Below are 22,436 nucleotides of genomic sequence, written 5' to 3'. Positions count from 1 at the left end.
ACTGCGTTGTGTAGGGAAAAATACCAAGGAAAAGAGTGATGCAAAAGAACACAATACAATTTTTTTTCTCTGAATATTGTCAACCCATAGTTGGATGAATCCTCAGATACAGAACCCATGATGAGGGAGGGCTGATTGGTTTTGGAAACGCCAGTTGTATGGCTTTGGTATTTAGATTTTGTCACAGTCTATTCTTCTGCTAAGTAATTTTATATGTTTACAGAACCATTATTTTGGATAGAAACCCATTTCCACTGCCACCAGTTTTTATTTTGGGTCAGTATGTCTTTCATCAGCAGAGGTGTGGACCTGGGTGACATTTGCCTGTCTTTTGGAAGTCACCTGGTTTAGCCTAACGTTGGTTACACTGCCAGGAAACAGTACCCCCACCCACTGAACCAGTTGGCTGATCATCTGAGGTTCTCACATGTGTAAAGCGCTTTTATAAGTCCTCCACACTCCTGCTTCACATCTGCTCATGCAGAGCTGGCCTCTCTGACCCCCTCTCAAATAGCACCTGGCTCCCTTCTCTCTTCATTCCTTTAACTGACTATTTTTATCTTCACAGCACTTGTCATCTCTTGACAGCTTGTGTATTTATTTGTTTACCATCTGCCTCTCACCTTCACTGCCCAGTCCCTGGGAGAGAATGCATCTGTCTAATCCCTGTTCTCTTTCTGTTGCCTAAAGGGGTCTTTGACACATGGTGTTTATAGAGCAAATGAATGAAGCCAAGGAATGAATGAATGAGCTCTCCATCGGAATGGTGGGAGGAAGAGGCAGTGTCTACTTGGAGAAGTGGAAAAAAGTGGTAACTGAAGCAGGATATGCCAGAGATCTCCACTTTAGCCACTGAGTGCAGGTGAAAAGGCTCTCAGAAGAAAATCAACAGTAGCAAAGACAAAGGTAATGATTAATGGCAACTCTATGGTACTCATACACTGGGGCACACAAGAAAGGTAACTATTGTTTGGACCTCAGCTCAATTTCTGTTTTGAAGCTTGATTTTGACAGGGTGGAAGCATTTCCTAGCTCTAAAGTTGCAGTCCTGCAGCATCTTTGCCCAGGGCAGAGGGCATGGGATTTTACCCATGTATCCCAGGGCTGGAGGTGGAATATTTGATTCCCCCAGTGTGGCTGACAATGCTCTCGCCCTTCTCCTCGGCTCCAGAATCTAAGGCTCCTCGTCATTTGTGTTCTGAGGCCACTCCGGATGATTTCTCTTGGTCGGCTCTTTCTGACTCACCCACGGGTTCTGATATGGGATGACGATTCCCCCGAAGCTATGTTCTGCTTTTCAGCCATGCTGCGATTTCTGTTCTCAATTCCAGTGTAAGTTTCAGTTCTTCATTCTCATCCCTGATGTAAGACTTTTCCTCTAATTCTCAGATCTAAAGGTTTGGTAATGGAACGAGGTGGTTTTGCTTGGAGACTCCTACACGGTGCTTTCTCCCCATTAAAGCCATAGAACATTTCCTAAGTAAGGTGTCTTGTTCTGTGCAGTAGTATTCATCCTAAACCAGATATCTATCTATTTATCTATCTATCTATCTATCTATCTATGAATACAGCATCAGTACTTAGTTTTTTTTTTCTTGTAAAAGAATGATTCATCTAAAAGTTCTCTCTCCTGTATTAGATTTTTAAATTTTAATTTTATCGGTACATGTTTGCAGTACATCATGATTGCTTTCGTACAAGTACGGAACATATGTTCCTTTTACATCCTCTTCTTCCCTCCCTTCTGCAGCTCTCCATCTCTTGGTCCCCTATCTAAAATTTCTCTTGAAAAGCCCGAATGGAAATGCACTCACAGCACCAAGATTTTGTGAGGGAAATGTTTTCACTATTATTAGACAAAATTTTACACTGAACAAACTTGGATGTTAATATAACATCTTAGAAATTAGAAATATATTAGGCAGTCATCAGCAGTGTATATCAGTACCATCTGTAGAGCCTTCTTAAAATTCACAGGCATGGGTCCTGTCCCCAAAGACCAGATTTGGAGAGTCCCCTGTGACATCTGAATGTGCGTATACTCTAGACCACAACAAAATTCCACTCCAGCCCCCTCATTTGTTTTACTGATGAAAAACATGCTCAGAAAAGCAAAATGATTTGTCCAGCCTCACACATGTGAAAGGAGCAAGTTCATCAAGTATATTACAACTGACTGAGATTTCATAGCGCAAGAGAGAACTTCGTGGGAAGAAGACATTCAAGACTCATTATAGAAATAGACTTTTGTCATCTTCTTGTAATTGCGTAAGTGAAAACAGAGAAATTCTTAGTTCCAAGTGGAATCAACCCTCAAGGATTCAGGCCAGCAGTTCTCAAAGGTCATGTTTGCATTTTACCAGAAAACACACAGTCCAAAAAGAACATGCCATCTCCCCCCACCTCCAGGCTTGTGTTCACAAGGATGAGTGGACACCAGAAACATCTGTGGTTGTGAGAGGGTTGAGGGAGTGAGGAACCAGCAACATGGTCACACGTGGCTGCTTCTCACAGGTCCTGGTGCCCAGAAAGGCACCTGACACCCACTGAGAGGACAGTGGCTGAGTTTTCTCAGGGCATGGTCCAGAGAAGAAGGCTTCATGGCATAACACATGTGAACATTATATATATCACTTTCCAAATAGTTTAATCAACAACATTTCCTTTAATGGGGTTCAGGGTGCAAACCTATGGTCCTATCTACTTGGGAAGCTGATGCAGGAGGATCAGTGGAGTCCAAGAGTTTGAAGCCAGCCTGGGCAACAGCAAGACCCCATGTCAAAAGAAAACAAAACCAAAAAAAACCAAGCAGACTTCTTTTTACCTTGCTGCCCCTTCCAAAGTGGTTACTTTCTTATGTTCCCACTGGCATTCAGTTTTCTCGGAACACCAGTGCCAATTTGCCATCATGACCTCAACATTTAGTTGTGCAGTTAGGCCCTGTGTCACCATTTCTTTCTGCAGTAGCTGACACGGTTCATGCATTCATCCAGTTAATATTCAGGAAGTGCCGACCTCTGGCCAGGTGCTAGCCTAGACTCGGAGCATCATCAGTCTCATCTCACAGAGCTTGATTTCCAGGGGGAGCACAGACATAGACACTTGCTCTCACAGTACAGTACAGACAAAGAGAGGATGCTGGGAAACAGGAAGTGTAGTGGGGGCGTAATTTAAATTGGAACGGGAGGTGGTGGACAGGAAAGGCTTCCAAATGAGTGGGAGCCACTCTGATAGGTCAAGGAGTGGAGGATGTGGCCTGAAAGGCAAGGAAAGGGTGCTGCGGGCAGAAGAGTGAGGAAGCGTTGAGTGGGCGGTTCACAGAGCTGAGAGAAGGTGGCCGCTGTGCCAGAGTTGACAGGCCAGTGGACAAGCTCTGAGGTTGTGGAGGGCATCCTAGGCCTGGCTGAGCCTTTGCCTTTGGTGCTGAACCCAAAGGGAAGCTATTGAATGCATTCAAAGGAGAGACATGAGCACATTTATATTTTAACAGTGCTGCTGTCTGAGGGTTGGGGACTGGACTAGAATTCTAAAGCATTCAGGGACCTCTGCAGTGCTCAGAGGTGACAGTGATGCAGAACAGAGTGGCAGCCTTGGGATAAGAAACAGACTTTCAGGCTTTGGACACGTTTTGCAAGCGGATAGAGTCAGGTTTCTGGGAGGTGTCCAGTAAGATCGCTAGGTTTCTGGCTTAATCAATTGCATGGGTCAGTAGCCTTATTTACTGAGAAGAAAAAAACAAGAATTATAAAGGTTTGAGGGAAAGAAATATCATGGAATATCAAAGGAGAGCTTAAGAAGGCGGTTGGATCTGTGGGTGTCAAGCTCAGAAAAGAGGTCTGGGTTGAACATAAATTTGGGAGCCAATGGCATATAGTTGGTACTGAGAGGTATAGGATAGGAAAGATTACAGAGAGAAAGGGAGAATCTTTGCAATGTAAAGATCAAGTGAAGAACAGGAACAGGAACAAACCCAGGGAGAGGATGACCAAAGGGTACAATGTGAGGGAAGTAAGAAAAGAGACTATTTTGGAGAAGACACGGTCAACTCTGTCTTATACCTGCCACAGAGAGTGTGGGTAAGCTGAGGACTGCAACGGGACTCTTGGAGGAGGGGATCACTGGAGAGCTTCCGCAGTTCTGATGAAATTGTTAGGCAGAAGTCAGAAGGGAGAAGCTTAGAGACTGATGGGAAGGTTCGTAATTCATAAGCAGTATTAGAGAACAAAAAAGAAACAGAAAAGGATGGAGGGGGCCAGAAAAATCTGAGTGTGTCACTCACACTAAGAATAAAGATTGTTTTCTGAAACTTGTATTCTAAGTTTGTAAGTGGGTCCAATTGCGAGTCAAGGTAACCTGAGAAGCCCTGGACAGTTGGGTTGTAGACATTTGATTGTCACTTCTATGGCAGAGATATTCTGCTGACATATATAGGGTGGATTCCACAGAAGCTGCTAAACATCTTGCAATACAAGGGAAAGCCCCTCCTTCAAAGAATTATCTGTCCCCAAATGTCGATAGTGTCAACGCTAAGACACATTGACCTAAGACAATGGATTTTAACTCCAACTGCACAAGAAAATCATCTGAATTTTTTTTAGTGGTATTAGGAATTGAGCCTGGTATATCTAAGACAATTTTTAAGTTTTCTGTGCAATTAAGCTTAAGAACATCAACTGTAGGAGAATATTTTCACTGCCTTTCTACACACAACTGCTACAAAGGAGATGGATCTAAATGATTGCTATGGTTGGTTGATGCATTGTGTCAACTTGAGAAGTTCAGAAGTTTAACTGAGAGGCTCAGCAAGGGGGCAGGGTCCTTACTTTGTAAACATCCTCAGCCTGTACAAGAGGAGGGCACAAGCTGGAGTGGATGCTACAGTCACTCAAGGGAGATGGGAGTAGCCTGCTTACAATATAAGAGAGAAGAGGCTTGTTTTCCTGGCTTTATGCTATTGCTATTTTTTTTTTTTTTTTTTTTTTTTTTTTTTTTTTTTTTTTGGTACCAGGGATCAAACTCACGACCTAGCACTTGCCAGGCAGGTGCTTATGCCACTGAGCTAAACCCCAGGTCCTGCTACTGCTACTTTTGCTGACTGCTGTATTGAAGTGTTGCCTCAGTGCCATGCTACCATACTTTGGAGCCAGCTGATTTTGTACTGAAACCTCCACAGACAGTGAGCTAAATAAACCTTTCCTTCACGTTGGGTGTTGGGTAGTTTGTCCCAGCAATGAAAGAAAAGTAACCAAGAGAGTAATCTAAGAGGGCGACACCACCCCCCTCACACCCACACATGCAAACGAATGGGTGAGAGTGCAAGTCCCTATTACCAATAGATACTCAAAGGAATCCTTGCACAGTGGTTTGGTTGAAACCATTACTTCTTTTGGGCCCCCAGGTCTCTCTCAGATACTTTACCTTCACTTGGGCAATGACTGGCCACTTCTCAGTTCTCGTTCCTTTCCTGGCTAGAGCCTGAATATCTCCAGACCACCAGGCAAGACAGGATGTAGCTTCTCAGTCAGCCTGCTTTGGTTCCCTTTCGTAGGGACGTTAATATTCTCTCTTTGAATTGGCACACCTCAGTTTCACTATGACTGGACTAGGTGAGTTTATTTTTACTTACCCTTTCACAACTCAGTGTACTTTCTCAGTCTGAAAACTCGCCCTTCCATGCTGGTAAATTCTTTGCCATTTTCATTTTGGTATATTGCTCCTTCCTCATTCTCTCCTTTGAAGTATCGGATTCATATTGGATTCTGCATTCATGTTGAATTCACTTTCATAAATTCTGTTCTCCTTCTGTGCTTTGGTGAGGTTTCCTCAGATCTATCTTCCAAACCCCTACTGCTCTTCTTCCTCCCTGCGTCTGCCTTATCTTCTGAGTTTTAAAATTTTAATGACTGCATCTTTCATTTCTGAAATTCCTCCTGCTCCCTTGTTTTCCCCAGCGTTCTCTTTGTGTCTGAATCCTGTTCATTTTTTCATTTCATCTCTCTGGACACTTTAACTTTCGCAGACTGTTTTACTATCATTAATTCTTAGAGTACATATTTCACTGTGTGCTGGGACTGTTTCCTGTGTAATCTCATGTGGACAAGGGCAGCAGTCTTACACTTCCGCAGTCCCATAGTCCCAAGACTGCAAGATGATATTTGCTGCCTTCCGATGCTGAGTGCACAGCTGAGAGAACGTTGTTCCCACTGAGGCTGAGGCCTTGCATTCTGTATGAGATCATTCATTCTGCACTAAAGCCCTGATGTGAAAAGAATATGGTAGTCTGGTGTTTCAGTAGTTAAGGTTGGAAGGGAGGAAAGAGAGGAGGAAGCGCCTGCCCAAACCACTTAATCAGCAAGACTTAACAAAAGGTTGTTTGATAAACCTTTGCTCAGATATTATAGGTGTTATCACTGTCAAGATTTAGAAAGATTCTAACAGTTGTCATCAAAGGGGATTAATTTATAAATTCCCAACAGTATCTTCCAATCTTCTAGCTTTTTATCATCTGGTACTATTTCAAAACTACTAAATATGCTTGCTTCTCTCCTTTGCATGCTCTTGGTACACTACTACAATCTAAGGCAGGAACACAGCCGGTCACACTAGCTGAGAGGACTGGTGACTCCAGGCCTGTCTGACTCATGGACCATATGCTTCTACTCATGCAGCTCTTTAGCTAACACAGGATACCCTGAGTTTTGATATTCAGTGATTTTTAAACCTTATACACTTCATGCACTAACAGGCTGCCTGGATTCTGGACATGTGCCTCTTGCTGTACGATTGTGGGGACCCCAGAGATCATCTGTACGGGTGGATCTGATGCCCCACCTCCACACCTCGGTGTCCTGCAGTCCTGAGTTTCGAGGGAAATGCAATGGGCTCAAGACTCTACCAAAGATGCCACAGTCTTTCCAAGGAAGGAGCTCTTGCGTATGTAAGTCTGAGTCCACAAAGCCAGATGCCAAACCATGGGGGTACTGTATGGGGGAAAGGAGAGATTAAGAGTTGGTAAAGCTTCATGGGCAGACTCAACTCTCATCTTGCCTTGAAAGATAAATTGGCCTGTGCACAGATCATCTGATAAGCAAATGCACATGGGAATAAGTGCCTGCTGGAATGTGCTGGCAGCAAATGCTGCCCTTTTGGTGAACAGGTGTTGTAAGGGTTGATAGTAACAGGCAGCGAGCTGGAAGGGGGAAATTGATAACTGACTAATGCTTAAAAGAGAGCTAAGTGGCAGGCAGATGACTAAATCATACCTTGATGTCCTGAATCAATTCAAAATGTTTACCTTTCACAGTCATTTTGACTCTGGGAAGAGCAATAAGTTGCATGGTGCAAAATCTGGTGACTAAAGTTGATGAGGACACACCTTAGTATTTTTATGAGCCAGCCTTTCTGTTGGATAGCACTTGGCAGTAGCTTCCACTGTAGGTTTTAGGACAGCTTATAAAGACAGAAAAGAAGACCTGAAAAATTATTGTAAAGGTACTAAATGTAGGAAGGAAAGATTGTAAAGTGGTACCCCAGATTGCAAACATATTGGGAAAAATCTGAATATTTTATTGACTCTTAAGAGCAAAGACCATCATTGCAAAAACCACTGTAGGTTGCTTTCTCTGACAGAGGAACAATTATCTTGTTTATCTTTATCTAGATTAAGTTTCCTAGGCTTAGTCATCTCTCAAAGGTCAATTTCAATAAAACACCAAAGAAAAGTCTATATACAAGTAAGATCGGAAAATGCAGCATTCTGAGGTAATGCTATTATATAGTTTGTATCTTTCAGAAAAACCTATTTTTTACAGAGCTAAGAATTGCCTCTGTTTCATGCAAGCTTGGATACTGCAGTTTGGTCTGGAGTATGGAAATTGTGTGTGGAGAGGAAGACTTTTGTGTTTGTGTTCACATGATGATCTCAGTACTACTACAGACCTTTACAGAAAGAGATTGCCTAATGACAGGAGACCAAGATAACTCTATTTGTCTATGTCTTAGAGTTCTTGTAAAGCCAAAGGATACCCCTTGGGGAGAGTATGGAGTCAAAGGAGCGTGTGCAGTTTAATTCTATCTTCTCTGACGTGACCCTCACCACTGCCTTCCAGCTCTGTTCTGCTTGCTCAGCGGTCCAGGAGGGGACACTGTGGTCAGGGGACATACTACTCTAAGCCACTGTGAACAGTGTCTTGAGGAGTATTGGTTCTGATTCTGGCAGCTGCCAAGATCAAGATTTGCTCCCAGGCCCTCCTATGTTTTGATGTCTTAGAACAAAAGATGAAATTCCAAAATTTTAAACAGTTCTCTTGAAAAGACTGGTGTTTTTGAAATAAGGAAATACAATCTAGTATTTCTAGTATTCTGTGACAGTGTTGAGAATCTCATTTGGCAATAATATCAAAGTCTAGGGCCAGGCAGGGTGGCATAGTTCTGTAATCCCAGCACTCAGAAGACCAAGGCAGGAGGACTACGAGTTCAAGATCAATCTGGCATACATACTGTAGCCCTGTCTCAAAAATAACTAAATAAGTAAAGTAAAAATCTAAACTTGGGTCTTTCCGGAATGTGGTCCTCCCTGTGATGGGTTCTGTCTATTCCCCAGATGTTGTCAAGATCTTTTGCTGGTCCGCCCATGGACCAATGATTCGGAGCTTTAAAAGTGAGTCTCTTTGACACTCACTTACCGCACGGATGCTTGGTGCATAGCTAAATGCCTCACTGTAATGAGAGATGTCTGGCTGGGCAAGAAAAATGAATTATTTGATCCAATTAGCCAACCAGTCCCAGGAAAATGACTAAAATGTTCCAACCAATTTATTTAAAAATCTGTTCTTAAAATCTCATTACCTGCCATATACTACAGAAGTGGACAAAAGATTAAAAGCATGGCTCATAAAAATGACATTTCAAAGGATTTATAAGTTAAACCTCCGCTGGACCATAGCTGTGGACACGCAGAGGCTTGTGGGAAATGTTAAGGCTAGGAGTTAGCAGTTAGGTTGGAGGAATCAGGCAGTGTGGCAGTGGGTGAGGATAGCACTTAACTATTCCATCCATCCATCTGTCCATCCATCCATCCATCCATCCATCCATCCATTCACCCAACAAGTGTCTATTCCTTCTACCCAACCATTCATCTGTTCACCCATCCAACTTGGTGTTTGTTTATTTTCATAATTTTAATTTTAATGAGCACACATTTGCTGTACGTAATGATTCAGTTCATCATGGGAACTTGGTACATGTATATAACACATCTTAAATCTTTTTCATCCTCGTCCTTCTTTCCCTCCATGACTTAATCCCTTCCCCCAAAAGATCTATCTTTGTGTTTCCTGTTACTTATCTTTTATCTTGCCCTTTAATTTGTTTATATTTGGGATTTCTCATATAAGAGGAACCATGCTATAGTTAAGCATGATTTCACTTAATATTGTGGTTTCAAGTTGTATCCATTTTCTTACAAAAGACTTAAATTTACAACTTGATATTTATAGAATGCTTTCCCCATGCCAGGTATAATCTCAGGTATCGTGGGTACATAGAAGAATGAGACAGGAACTCAATAAATTTATCCTTCTTGGTGTGAAAATAAAACCTACAACAGCAGCCCCAGTTGTGAAGCACCCCCAGAAGTGAGCAGGTGTGTCTCATGCAAATGAGATTGGTCTAACTTAGTCTGGGGAGAGGAGCAAGAACCATGGTCTGACTTCTAGCTTTCCTTCCCTTTGTCTTTGTAGAAGAATGCCTTGAAGTTAGAAATACTAGAATATTGGTAAGAAGAAACTGAAGGTGAGATGTGAGAGGAAATCTGAAGGAAAGGCTCATCTGTATTTATTCTAAATGAATTTAGATTTATCTCTGGGTTTTATGAGGTCTCAGGGGAAAGTGGTTATGCTGTGTATATTTCCAAGGGGCAAATCTAGGGCCAATAGAAAAAAAAAATAGATTATAGCATAGTGTATGAATGGGCATTCACGTGATCATGTCTTTGTATTATAAAAGTTACTTTCTCTACTCTGTGAAACAACTGCAATAAAGATAAACACACGAAGGTAATTAAAGGTTTGCCCAGTCTAACAAGGCAATCATAAACACTATCACCAGTGTGGTGTATTTCCATTCAGTTCTGAAATACATTACGTGGTGAGATTATGTAATACACATATGTCTCCTCTTTCTGTTATATTTACCATTGTGCATTTCCCACATCTTCATAAATCTTAGAAAAAATAATTTTAGGATTCTTGGTTCTAGCCTAGATGGAGCTGCGCTCCACCCAGGTGTTCCCTTTTACAATGAAAACTGCTAGACATAAAACAAGGAACAAACAGGAAGATTCTGAAATGTGGAAAGAAGAAGCCAGAGTGATTGAGGATTTGGACACGTGAGAAGCAGCGTGCTGGTGAGCCCCAGGGTGCCCTTTGTGCCCCCCATCTATCTGACGTGGAGTGCTGATAAAGCCTGAGACCTTGTACCACCAACAAGCATTGTAAAGGGAAAAGGAAGGCCTCGAGGAAAGCCTGTTACCCTGGAGCAAAGCACCAGGAAAAGAGAGACATAAAACAACACAATATCTGCCCTACTGGTATCATGCTCTATGCTTATTGCCCTAGTAACCATGTACCTGGAGCACTGACCACATTGTTATAAATTAGTTATAGATTAACTGAGACCATACTGTTCTGTATGCGTCATCACCTTAGTAACCTGTTTGCTGTGTCAACTTTTGTTCCCCTTGTCAGAGACAAATGATGCTGTGTCAACCATTGTTCCATTTATGAGAGACAAATGTTCCTGGAACTGGCAGACCAAGGGCTATGAATTGGCTAACCACTCACTGTGAAATGCCTCTGACCTCAAGCAAAGGGGAACAAAGGCCCACCTTGTTTCTGTTTCTCATCATTATGTTAATGATCAATGAGCTAATCATAAATGAAATATAAAAATCAGTCAAAATTCTAACTCAGTTGCCCAGCTTTCCATCTGCACTGTGTCACTGGGCCAGCTAAAATAAAAGCACTTCTTTTAAAAACTATATCGTCTTGCCCCATTTTTCATCATGGGGCCTTGTTTTGGCGGGGGGGTTACAATATTGCAGCAAAACACCAATGGGCAAACATTCTTAGGCCCAACAGGAAGCTAATCTTTTATCTTTTGCAAAATCCAAGAAGGGAGGAGTGGAGCTCTAATTTGCCCACCCAGCGGTGTTGGCAGGGCCAAACAGGGAACTAATGTCCCATCTGCCAGCCTCAGGAGCAGGCAGTTTTCCAATTTTCCTGCTTTGGCAGCATCCTGAGCACCCACCCCCACCTGCCACCCAGGAAATGAAGGAGACGCTGGCTGCTCAGCCGTCTGTGTGCCTTTGACCCTGTGTCAGCTGGGCCTGGCAGGAAGCTGAGCTTTTATCACATTTGGAGACAATGAGGCAGTGTGAACTGGAACTGGACTTCTACCCCCTCACAGGCAGTGAACCCCTGGGTAACTTTGTCAGGGTGCGTCATCAGGTTCTATGAAGGAACTGAATACTCACCTACACTTTGGCCTATCATGCTGCATCTAAAACTAATGAATTACTAGCTGAAAAAAAGATTAGGCAGGATCCAGAGATTTATAACATAATAATAAAGCTATTCAGGCAACACCTGAAAAACATGCCAGCAATCCAGAAAATCACAATCAGAGCCAAATAAATAATCCACAGATGCTAATACTGAGATGACTCAGATGTTGAAATTAGCTGATAAGAACTCTAAAGCACTCACCATTAAAATACGTCAATAAGCAATTATGAATATTTTGAAGAACATGAAAAAGTTGATCATCTTAGAAAAGGAGATAATGAAAAAAGAGCCAAAGGAAAATTAAATTACAGAATGGAAAATACAACAAGCCAAAGAAAAAAGAAAAGAAGAAAGAAAGAAAAAAATCATCAAATGGGCATCAGGAAAATGTGACACAGAAATTAGTCAATAAGATCAATGGCAGACCAATATAAATCATCCAATCTGACCACATAGAGGCAACACACTGAAAAGAAAAAGTACAGACACTTAAGAGAATATGGTGAAAAGAATCTATCATTCCTATTCCTGGAGTTCTAGAGGAAGAGATGGACATATTGGAAGGAATAATGACAAAAATTTTCCTAATTTTGACAGAAAAATGAAAACAAGGTATCCAAGAAACTTAGAGAATTCCAAACAGGATAAGAAATTCATATCAAGACATATCATAGTCAAATTTCTGAAAACAAAAGAGGAATAAAAGATCTGAAAAATCTAGAAAGAAATGACACATTATTTATATGAAGTAAGCAATTTAAATAATAGCAATTTTTTTCATGGAGAACCTAGTGGTCTAAAAGAAAGTGGGGGAATATGAGGTGAGATCAAATATCCTGTGTTTAAACAAAAAGTTTTATTACAGTAAAAGGCATGTTGCCACGAATCCCCTCAGCTATTCCTCCTTACTCCAGACACATTTATTTCATTGTTCTTGCCTCTTTTTCAAGCATCTTTTGTGAGTATCTTTGCAAAATGTGATGGAAAAAGAATATGGGGAAAGCTGCTTCTCAGGACTGTTCAACAGAAAGGCAGGCTTGCAAAAGCATTACGGGGGCTCCTCATCCACCTTACTTACGATATGACACCCTGTGACTTCCGGCTCTTCACCACAGTAAAAAAAGACCATAAAAGGTTAGAGTTCTGAACTGATTCCAGAAATCAAGGCAGTGCAACTAGACTCTTACGAAAGAGTACTTCCAAAACTGCTTCGGAGAGTGGCAAAAACAATGGAACGAGTGTGTTTGAAGTGAAGGGAAACATGTCCAGGGCGATTGATGGCAATGTTTCTTTTACTGTAATAACTTTTTATATAATTTAGGGTTGTTTTTTTTTGTACAGGGATGGAACTCATGACCTCCCACCTGCCAGGTAGGAGCTCATGCTGGTGAAAAAAGGACTGTCAACCACGAATTCTACGTCTGAGAAAATTATTCTTCAAAAATAAAGGGGTAATAAATGTTTTAGGTGAAGAAAAATGAAGAAACCTGTGTTGCTTGTAGATATCACTGTAAAGGATGGCTGGAGGACATTTTCAAGGAAAAGATAGCAGAAGAAGGCTTAGAACCACAGAAGGGAAAGGGTGACGAAGTGGATTTAAAACATTTCCAAAATGTGATGCAGTAAATAAAACTGACCCTTATTTCTCATGGGGTTTGTTAAATCATATTTTATCATTGGTGCAAAAAATCATAACAGTTTCTTCTGTGGTGCCTAATGTATACATAGGAAGCACCAAAGGATTATATTTTTTAAAAGAATAGGTAGAAATGGGTCTATACCTTACTTAAGGTAATGTCGTAATAGTGGATTTTGGTGTTACATAACGTGTGTGTGTGTGTGTGTGTGTGTGTGTGTGTGTGTGTGTTGGTAGGTAGATGACTATTACAGGTGGATCCAAAAGTACTGAAGAACTCCATATCCCTCTCCTAGCAACTGACAGAACTACCCAACAGAAAAATCATTAAAGATACAGAGTATCTAAACAGTACCACCATTCAGTTAAATCTAATTGACATTTAACAAGCACTTGACCAAGCTACAGGAAGGTACTCTTTTTTCAGTGCCCACCAAGCATTCCCAAAGATAGACCATGCATACTTGGGACACGTGCCTAGCATGGACAAGGCTTCTGGGTTCAGTGTTTTTTGCTGGGATCACAAAAATGAAACAAAACATCCTGCAACCTGCTTCAAACTGTAAAACATTTAAGAGGCTTCAAGCCATATACACAGTAAGCTCCTGGAAGGCAGTGGAATCAAGAGAGGAATCAATAGTAGAAAGTCAACAGGAAAAGTCTGAACACTTGGATAGCAAACAACAAAATTCTAAATTATCTATGGGTTAAAGAGGGAGTCTCAGAGGAAAAAAATGTGTATAACTGAATGCAAATAAATTAGGGCATATCAGTTTCCCTTGAACGCATCTAAAACAATGCTACTAAAAGGAGTAATAATAGGATTAGAAATTAATGAAGTTAAGTAACGGCAGTGAAAAGTGGCAGAGCAGGGATCTGCCAAAGTCCCTACTTGGAGTTTAAAAGCAGTGAGGTCCAGGGTAGCTTAGCGGCACAGCAAGCTCAAGGTCCTGAGGTTGATTCCTGGTACCACATAAACAAATAGATCAATAAAAGCAATGAGAAAGTGGCAAGCTTTTAAGAACCAACATTCTTCAGAACTCTGGAAATTAACCAAAGGCTTTCAGCAACCCAAAGTTGTTTATGCAAAACTAAAGCCAACCAACCAAACAAACCAACCTCAAAACAAAAAAGGCTTAATTTGACTAAGAACAGTAGGGTTTTGGTATTTTTACCTTGCCATATTTCCATCTCCCCCGCCCAGGTTGTATAGTAGCATTGAAAACCAGTTGCCCATTGACAAGGGGAAAACCATCAGCCTGGTAGACAGTGCGGGGGTCGCGGGAGGAAAGGAGGATTGGAAGGATGGAACTCCTCCCCATTTCATTCACAGAGAGCCGTCATTACATGACCTGTGTGGTGGTTCCCTGCAGGGCTGTCTTTATCTGACCTGGAGCTGTGAGTTCCGGAAGTTTGTTTGTTTTCAGTGCTGGAAACTGAACCTAGGGCTTTGCATATGTTAGGCACACAGTCTACTACCAAGTTATGTCTCCAGCCTAATATGCAGCAAAATGGAGAGAGAGACAGACAGGGAGAGACAGTGAGAGAAGAGAGATACAGAGAGAGACAGACTGAAACTGAGAGAGATAGAGAGAAAATACCTTTCAAATCTCTTTTGAGGACATGCTCCCGATGACCAGAAGACCTCCCAGGAGGCCCCGCCTTTTAACGTTTCTGCTCACCCAGTAGCACCTCAAGCTGGTGATCAGCCCTTTAACACATGGATATTCCAGATCCAAACTACAGCAAAATACACTGGGCTACTAGCCAGCAATGAGGCACTGGTTTGTGTCACACTATTAGACTATGGCACCATGATGAGAGTAGCGTACTAGATGAAACCAACCCCACACATTGTATAACTCCATTTACACGAAATGTCCAGAATAGAATCCGCAGAGACAAAAGTACATTATTTGTTGCCAAGGGCTGGGAGAGGGCTGGGTATAGAATATTGCTTTTAGAATTGATAAAAATGTTCTGAAATTAGTGGCAATACGTGTTCACTTTGTGAATATTCTAAAAACTAATGAACTATATACCATTTACAAGGGTGAATTTTATGATATGTGAATTATATCTCAACAACAAAAAGAAATTCATGAATATGAAAACAAAATCAGTGAACTAATAAGCTGATTCCTGAAGTCAGTAAAGTTGATAATCCTTTATCAAAATTAACAAAGATAAAAAGAATATGCAAATTAGGATTATTAGAAATGTCACAGGAAACATCACATGTATTCTGAAGTCATTAAAAGGATAATAAGAAAATCCTACAAAAGCACAATGGTTATAAATTCAACAGTGTACAAGAAATGAGTAGTTTTCTTGAAAAGCACGAACTTCCAAAACTTACTCAAGATGTAATAGAAAACCTACACAGTTCTGGGATTAGTATAGAAACTAAATTTGGGTTTTAAAACACCTTTCAAATGCTCTCCGGGGGCAATGACTTCACTGGAGAATTCTGCCAAACATTTAAAGAAGAATGAGAATAAATTTTACACAATAGTTGTTCTGAAAATAGAAGAGAAAATACTCTTAAATTATTTTACACAGAGTTTTCCTGTAATATCAAAACTAGAGAGATAGCATATATACAATGTATATGTATATAAATATACTATATATATACATATACATATATATATACATATACATATAACTCTCCAAAACAGGAACATCAGCTAGTGATCGTGGCAAATGCCCGGAATCCTAGCACTTAGGAGGCTGAAACAGGAGGATGGCTATGAGTTCGAGGCTAGCCTGGGCTACATAGTAAGACTGTGCTTCAAAAATAAAAAATTAAAAAAAAAAGAACTTAGAAAAAAATCTTCAGCAAATATTAGCCATTCATATTGAGCAATAAGTAAAAGGAACCGTGCAATATGGCCAGTGGGGGTTTACTCCAGATATGCAAATCTCTTTCAGGTTTTAAAAGTCAGTAAATGAAATTTACCATACAACAGGCTCAAGTAGAGGAATCGGATCATATCAACTGAAGAAGAAAACACATTTAATAAGATTCAGTATCCATTCTTGCTAAAAAGTTTGCAACATAGGTATAAGTGGGAAATTTCTAATTTTGATGAGTCCTGCCTCAAAACTACCACAAACATAAGTACCTAGTGAGGAAAGTCTGAATAGACTTGTAAATAACTCTCAGAGCTCACCAGTGAAAAGCAATCCAGTTTAGAACATAGACAAGAGTAGATTTTTCTAAAAAACACACACTGATGTCAACTATGAAAAAACGAAGACCATATGAAAAGACACTCATACTGTTAACTATGGAGGCAGCACAAGTTAAACCACACTGAGATGCCACTGCCTACCTATCAAAATGCCTGCAATGAAAATGATGACATCATCAGTTGCTGGGGAAGACTCCCAGAAAACCCATCACTGTAGATTGGTGGTAGCAATGTAATACAGTCCAGTCAGCCGGGAGAGCAGATTGGCAGCTTCTTTTTTTTTTTTTTTTTTTTTTTTTTTGTCTTTTTCCTTTTTATCGGTACCGGGGATTGAACTCATGACTGCCTGCTTGCAAGGCAGGCGCTTATGCCGCTGAGCTAAATCCCCAGCCCCAGATTGGCAGCTTCTTACAGAACCAAACATGCAACTGCCTCACAACTTAGCAATTATACATTGGACATTTATTCTACAGAAATAAAAATTCATACTTACACAGAAACCTTTGCATTGCAGTTTCTTGCACAGGAGCTTAAAATTGGGGTCAACCAAATGTCCTTCAAAGGGTGACTTGTCTAGCAAGGTGTGATAAATGGTTCTTTCTTCCCCCTGGAGAGACATCCAATGGATGCCTGACACGGTGAGGTGGCCCTGTGTATGTGCTAGATAAGGCAGCCATGGACTAAGGAGTGGGCAGTGCACGCAGTGGACTGACACTGGACAGAGAGATGATTCATGGGGAATAGAGCGGGGTGGTGGGAATGGTGTGAAATCTCATCGAGTTACTCAGAACTGCATGCCATTTAAAAGTCACGAATCGTTCATTTCTGGAATTTTCCACTGAATAATTTGGGGGCTGTGGTGAATAATCAGGAACCGAAGCTAGGGAAAGTATACCATGGATAAAATAGGATTATGATATATCTCTGCCGTGGGAGTCTATTCAGCAATAAAAAATGAACTATTGACATATATAACAATGTGGACGGACCTCAGAGGTCCTGTGTTAAATGAAAAAAAAAAAAGCTCAAAAAACTACATACAGTATGATTCTATTTATACAGTATTTCTTTAAACACTTTTTTCCTTTGGTACTGAGAATTGAAACCAGGGTCTCACATATGCTAGGCAAGCACTTACCACTCACTGACTTATATCCCCCATCCTTTTTTCTTTTGTTTTGAGACTTCTCATTATGTTGCCAAGGCTGGCCTCAAATTCTCAATCCTCCTGCCTCAGCCTTCTGTGCAGCTGGGATTCTGGGAATGTGCCATCACCCTGATTTGTGTGACATTGTTGAAATGATAAAATGACAGCTCTGGAGAAGAGATAGGTGGTTTCCAGGGGTAAAGGAGGAAGTGAGGAAATGGGAATGTTCGTTAGAGTGAAAATGAAGCCAGAGGCAAATCTGTGTGACAGTCAGTACAGTTCTGTCCTGATTGTCATATCAGTCTTCACAAGTGGTGAGATTGAATTAACTCAATCGTAGAGCTTATTTAGATTTTACCTGTGTGTGTGTGTGTGTGTGTGTGTGTGTGTAATCCTACTAGGTGAAATGGAAAACTATCTTAGAAAAAAGTAATTTAGCTATATTTACCAAACTTTAAACTTGGAGCATTTAAGTTGTTAGTTATTACTTAGTATAATAGTCCACTTGTATACAACTTTGTGTAAAATCTTGTCCATGGTTTGACTTACTTTTTCTTTTTCTGTATGAGATACTGAACCCAGCACCTTTGCACGGAGCTATGCCTCCAGCCACCCTACCCTCTGCCTGTCTTTTTAAAACTAATTAAGTTTATTGGTACAATTTATGTGTGCATAATGATTACACTGTCATAGGGAACTTGGCCGTATACACGGTATGTCTTAGTTCCTCTTTTTTTCTCTCATTCCTCTCCTTTCCCTTCAACTCCTTTTCCCCTCCTTATGTATAAACTTTTGTTCCCATTTTATCCTTTTTTTCTCATTTTTTCTTTTCCCTCCCTCCTTTCCCCACTCCATCCCTCTTTCATTTTAAACAATTTTTCCCATTTTGCAGTATCTATAATATATATATATTGGTTCCTATTTGCACATTCAGTTTCTCACACCAGAGAAACTGCACAATACTTCTACATGTGTCCAGTTCATTTCTCTTAAAAGTGTGGCCTCAAGGTCCATCCATCATCAATAAATGTCTCATTTATCCTTTTTATGGCTAGTGCTCCATTGTGTATTTTTAAAATCTCTTCCTTGGTTGATGGGCATTTGGGTTATTTCTAAGACTTAGCTATTACAAACTGTGGTGCTGTAACTATTTGTGTGCATACATCGCTGTGATACGATGCCTTTAATTCTTTTGGGAAGACACCAAGAAGGGGAAGAGCCAGGTCAAATGGAACCACTAGTCCTAGTTTTTTGAGGACTCTCCACACTGATTTCCACAATGGTTGTACCAGTCTACACTCCCACCAACAGTGGAGAAAGGTTTCTTTTTCCCCACGAACTCTCCAGCATTTGTTAGTAGTTGATTTCTTGATGACAGCCAGTCTTTTTGGGATGAGATGGAATCTCAGTGTGGTTTTAACCTGGATCTTTCAAATGACCAGTGATGTTGAATGTCTTCTACTGTATTTATTTGCCATCTTTACTCTTCATCTGAGAAGTGTGTATTCATCTCAGATGCCCATTTTCAGAGTTGGTCTTTGAATTTGGGGGAGTCTGATTGCTTTCAGTTCTTTATATATTCTAGATATTAATCCTTTGAGGAACAGCTGACAAAGAGTTTTTTGACTACCTGTTTTTCTTTTTGTTTTTTATTTTTTGAGACAAAGTCTTACTAACTTTCCAAGTTGCCCATGCTGGTTTTGAACTTGCGATGCTTCTATTGCAGCCTCCCACAGTGCTGGGACGACAGACCCTCGTCACCAGGCCCAGCTTGACTCATTCATGGTCTTGGAGCAAGGGAGGATGTTTTGCTATTGAAGCTGGTAAAGCAGGGAAAGGCTGTCCAGGGGCAGAGTGGTGTCCCTGAAGGTCACAGCACCTTCAGGAGTGTTGGCGAGGAGACGTCCACCTTAGTGGGACCAGGTGGCCTCTGCAAGCCGTGCTGATCTCAGCACTGCAGTGTGGGAGGTGCTGCAGGTCACCACGCTCAGTGGGGTGAAACTGAGCCCATTATTCCCTCTTCAGCCCTGCTCCTCCTTCTGGATTCTCTACCTCTTTGGCTGATGTTGTGTCCTTCCTGCTGACTGAGCGTCCCCATAGATCTCTTCTGTGTCCAGTTCCTACCTCCATTTGTCACCTACTGCCCTTGGAATCCTAGCCCAGAAGCATCCCTCTCCTTCTCCTTCTGGCTGATGCATCCTGCTGGGTGTGTTTTGGCCCTGTGCATCTCTTTCTCCAATGTCCCTCTTGATGCATTTCCTCTGTAGCCCTTTCCCCTGCAGTCAGAGTGAGCTAAAGAGCAGGGTGAAAGAGCTACTCTGTCTTTTTTATTTCAAATCTATGTTTAACGTGTATGCACTATCCTAGTGTCTTTTTCAACCTTCCAGAAAAGACACCCTTAGTCAAGGGGAGAGGTCAAGGAGGAAATACAAGCTAGAATTTGCTGGTATCCCAAATTTGACTGTAAGTTTTTGAGAGCAAGGCCTGGTATTGAAGAGCATTCAATTTAACACTCCAGAACCCTAATGCTAATCCAAGCATTAATGTCCAAGTTAAATGTTAACCCTCAATAACCTTGCTAGTTTGGGTCTTAAGTGTCCACCAAGGTCTGTGTGGTAAGGTCTTCCTCTCCACAGGGACCCTGTGGAAGTGGCAGGATCTTTGGAAGTGGGAGGTCTTTAGGTCATTGGGGGGGTGCCTTTGAAGGAGACTGTGGGACCCTTGTCTCTATCTCTTCCACTCTTTTTGGCATCCTGTCCAGGAGGTAAGTGGTTTTGTTCCATTATGTACTTCTGCCATGATTACTCGTGCACCATCAGTCCAAAGCAGCTAACTGGGCCAACTGAAGTCATGGACTGAAACCCGCTACACTGTACACTAGATTAAATCTACACTTTTTACAAGTTGATTATATCAGATCTGTGTTATAATGATAGGGAGCTGATCAACACAAACCCTATCATGTAGTGTTATTATTATTGCTACTTAATAAAAAGAAGCAAAGCACAGGAGAATATTTAAAAATTATTGTTATTAAACCAAATTTTAGAAATTAAAAATTTCATAGTACCTGTCCCGAGCTTTGTTTTATACTAAAGCAAATTAAATTGTTGGTCTTATGGTCCTCCTGTCTTACATTTTTTAAATGATTCATTTTTGTGGCTCTTCATTTTCAGTGACTTTCTTCTAGGGGTACGTCTGTCAGGAATGACAAGTCACACTGTGTGAAATTATAGCATGGGAAGGAAAGGGCGCATGCAGTATAAAATGCAGTATAAATTAGTTTTAAAATAAGGTTATACGGACTTGATGAAAATGATTACTCCAAGACAATCAACTTAACAAAGCAAAAATAAAGGCAGAAACACAGCACAAAAGACAAATCCATGTAGAACAGATAGAAAACTCACGAGGAAGTAAAGTCCTTCTAAGGTGGGGTACGCACAGCATCTAGTTTCTGTGTAATCTGCGCCCAGTCCTTGGGCTACAATAGCAATTCTTTGTGCTTTGTTAAGTTAATGGCAAGGAAGGCTCTAGGGTTAGAAGTAATCACCACGGCTGCAGCGGTCACGTTTTCACCCGCTGTGTACTGTGACATATGGACCTCTGAGGACCTTAGCCCCTAACTTCGCAGGCTCAGCACCTCATTCTCCAGCTTGGACCTGGTCCCACAGCCTTTCCAGACTGTGATGAATCAGGGTGTGTGTTCACCATCAGTGACATTTGTAGGAGGCCACTGACTGGGCTAGGCTTCTGCACTGGGCCAAGCATCATTAAGGAGATTAATCACAGTAACTGATTATCAGGTTAAGCGATAGCCAATAAAGTTGTCACTCTCTCTCACCCTTTTTTCCAGAAATGCTGGCAAATCATTTTGTCAGGCAGAGTTTACAGAATTAATTGTTCTGGTTGCTAGCTGACTCACAATTTTTTGTTTTGTTTATGATTGCTGAAGTAAACTAGTAAAGGTAATTGCTTTGAGGAATTTTCTTTTAACTTTATCTCTTAGGGCTGCTGTAACCAGTACTACAACTAGGGAGCTTAGAACAGCTGAAACTTGTTGACTTACAGTTCTCCAGGCTGAAAGTAAAACACCACAGTGTGGATAAAGCCGTATCATCACTGGAACCTGTAGGGTGGGCCTTTTCTCGCCTCTTCCTAGCTTGCAGTAGTTTGCTGACAGACTTGGGTGTCCCCTGACTTGTAGAGATTTTACTCCAGGCTTCTGTCTTCACTTGGCCCCCTTCCCTTCTGTGTGTGTCTATCTCTGCTCAAATTTCCCCTTTTAATTTACTATTATTAGTGGTACTGGAGACAGAACCCAGGGCCTCGTGCATGCTGGTAAGTGCTCTACCACTGAACTACTTAGTCCTCGGCATAGCAACTTTAATCATATATATTGGATCAGGGCTTATCTTTATGATCTTATTTTAACTTGATCAGATCTGTGAAGGTCTTATTGCCAAAGAAGGTGCCTAAGTGTTAGGTTTCAACACATCTTTTTTTATTCGTAGGAGGGGACATAATTCATCCTACTGGTATCACTGGGTGCCAGATCACTGGGTCCCATTATCTGTTCTGTGCTGTAGAACTGGGAGAAGCCCCCCAGTCCTGCCTTCCTTCAGTCGCCTCCATCTTGGGCAGTTGTTTGATTGGGAGCTGCCTCTGGAAAGGCTGGGAAGGATGCTGCTGCTGAAACTTCAGGCTCATAGGACACAAGGCTCCTCCACCTACATAAACGTGTCCAGTGGCTCAGAAGTGCTGGTGATAACTCAAGAACCCTCCAGGTTCACCTTAAGATCTGTATCCTATTGTACTGTATATTTATTCTTACTGTCTCCTTCTACTCTATTTTGGGTTGTGTGTGAAAACAAATTCATTAAATAGTAATT

General features: G+C 41.3%; 1 long non-coding RNA gene across 1 annotated transcript; it reads left to right on the top strand.

Annotated features, from left to right (window-relative positions):
* Window positions 1–645: 645 nt before the first annotated feature.
* Window positions 646–13,197, top strand: LOC111757280 (uncharacterized). Its single transcript, XR_002791651.2, has 3 exons — window positions 646–906; window positions 6,746–6,937; window positions 12,906–13,197. It is a non-coding gene; the product is annotated as an uncharacterized LOC111757280 (long non-coding RNA).
* The last annotated feature ends 9,239 nt before the right edge of the window (window positions 13,198–22,436 follow it).

This window comes from Cavia porcellus, unplaced genomic scaffold (assembly GCF_034190915.1).
Source record: "Cavia porcellus strain 051 isolate PalLab524CR breed Dunkin Hartley unplaced genomic scaffold, mCavPor4.1 scaffold_18, whole genome shotgun sequence".
NCBI lineage: Eukaryota > Metazoa > Chordata > Mammalia > Rodentia > Caviidae > Cavia > Cavia porcellus.
This window is presented reverse-complemented; position numbering and strand designations above follow the sequence as displayed.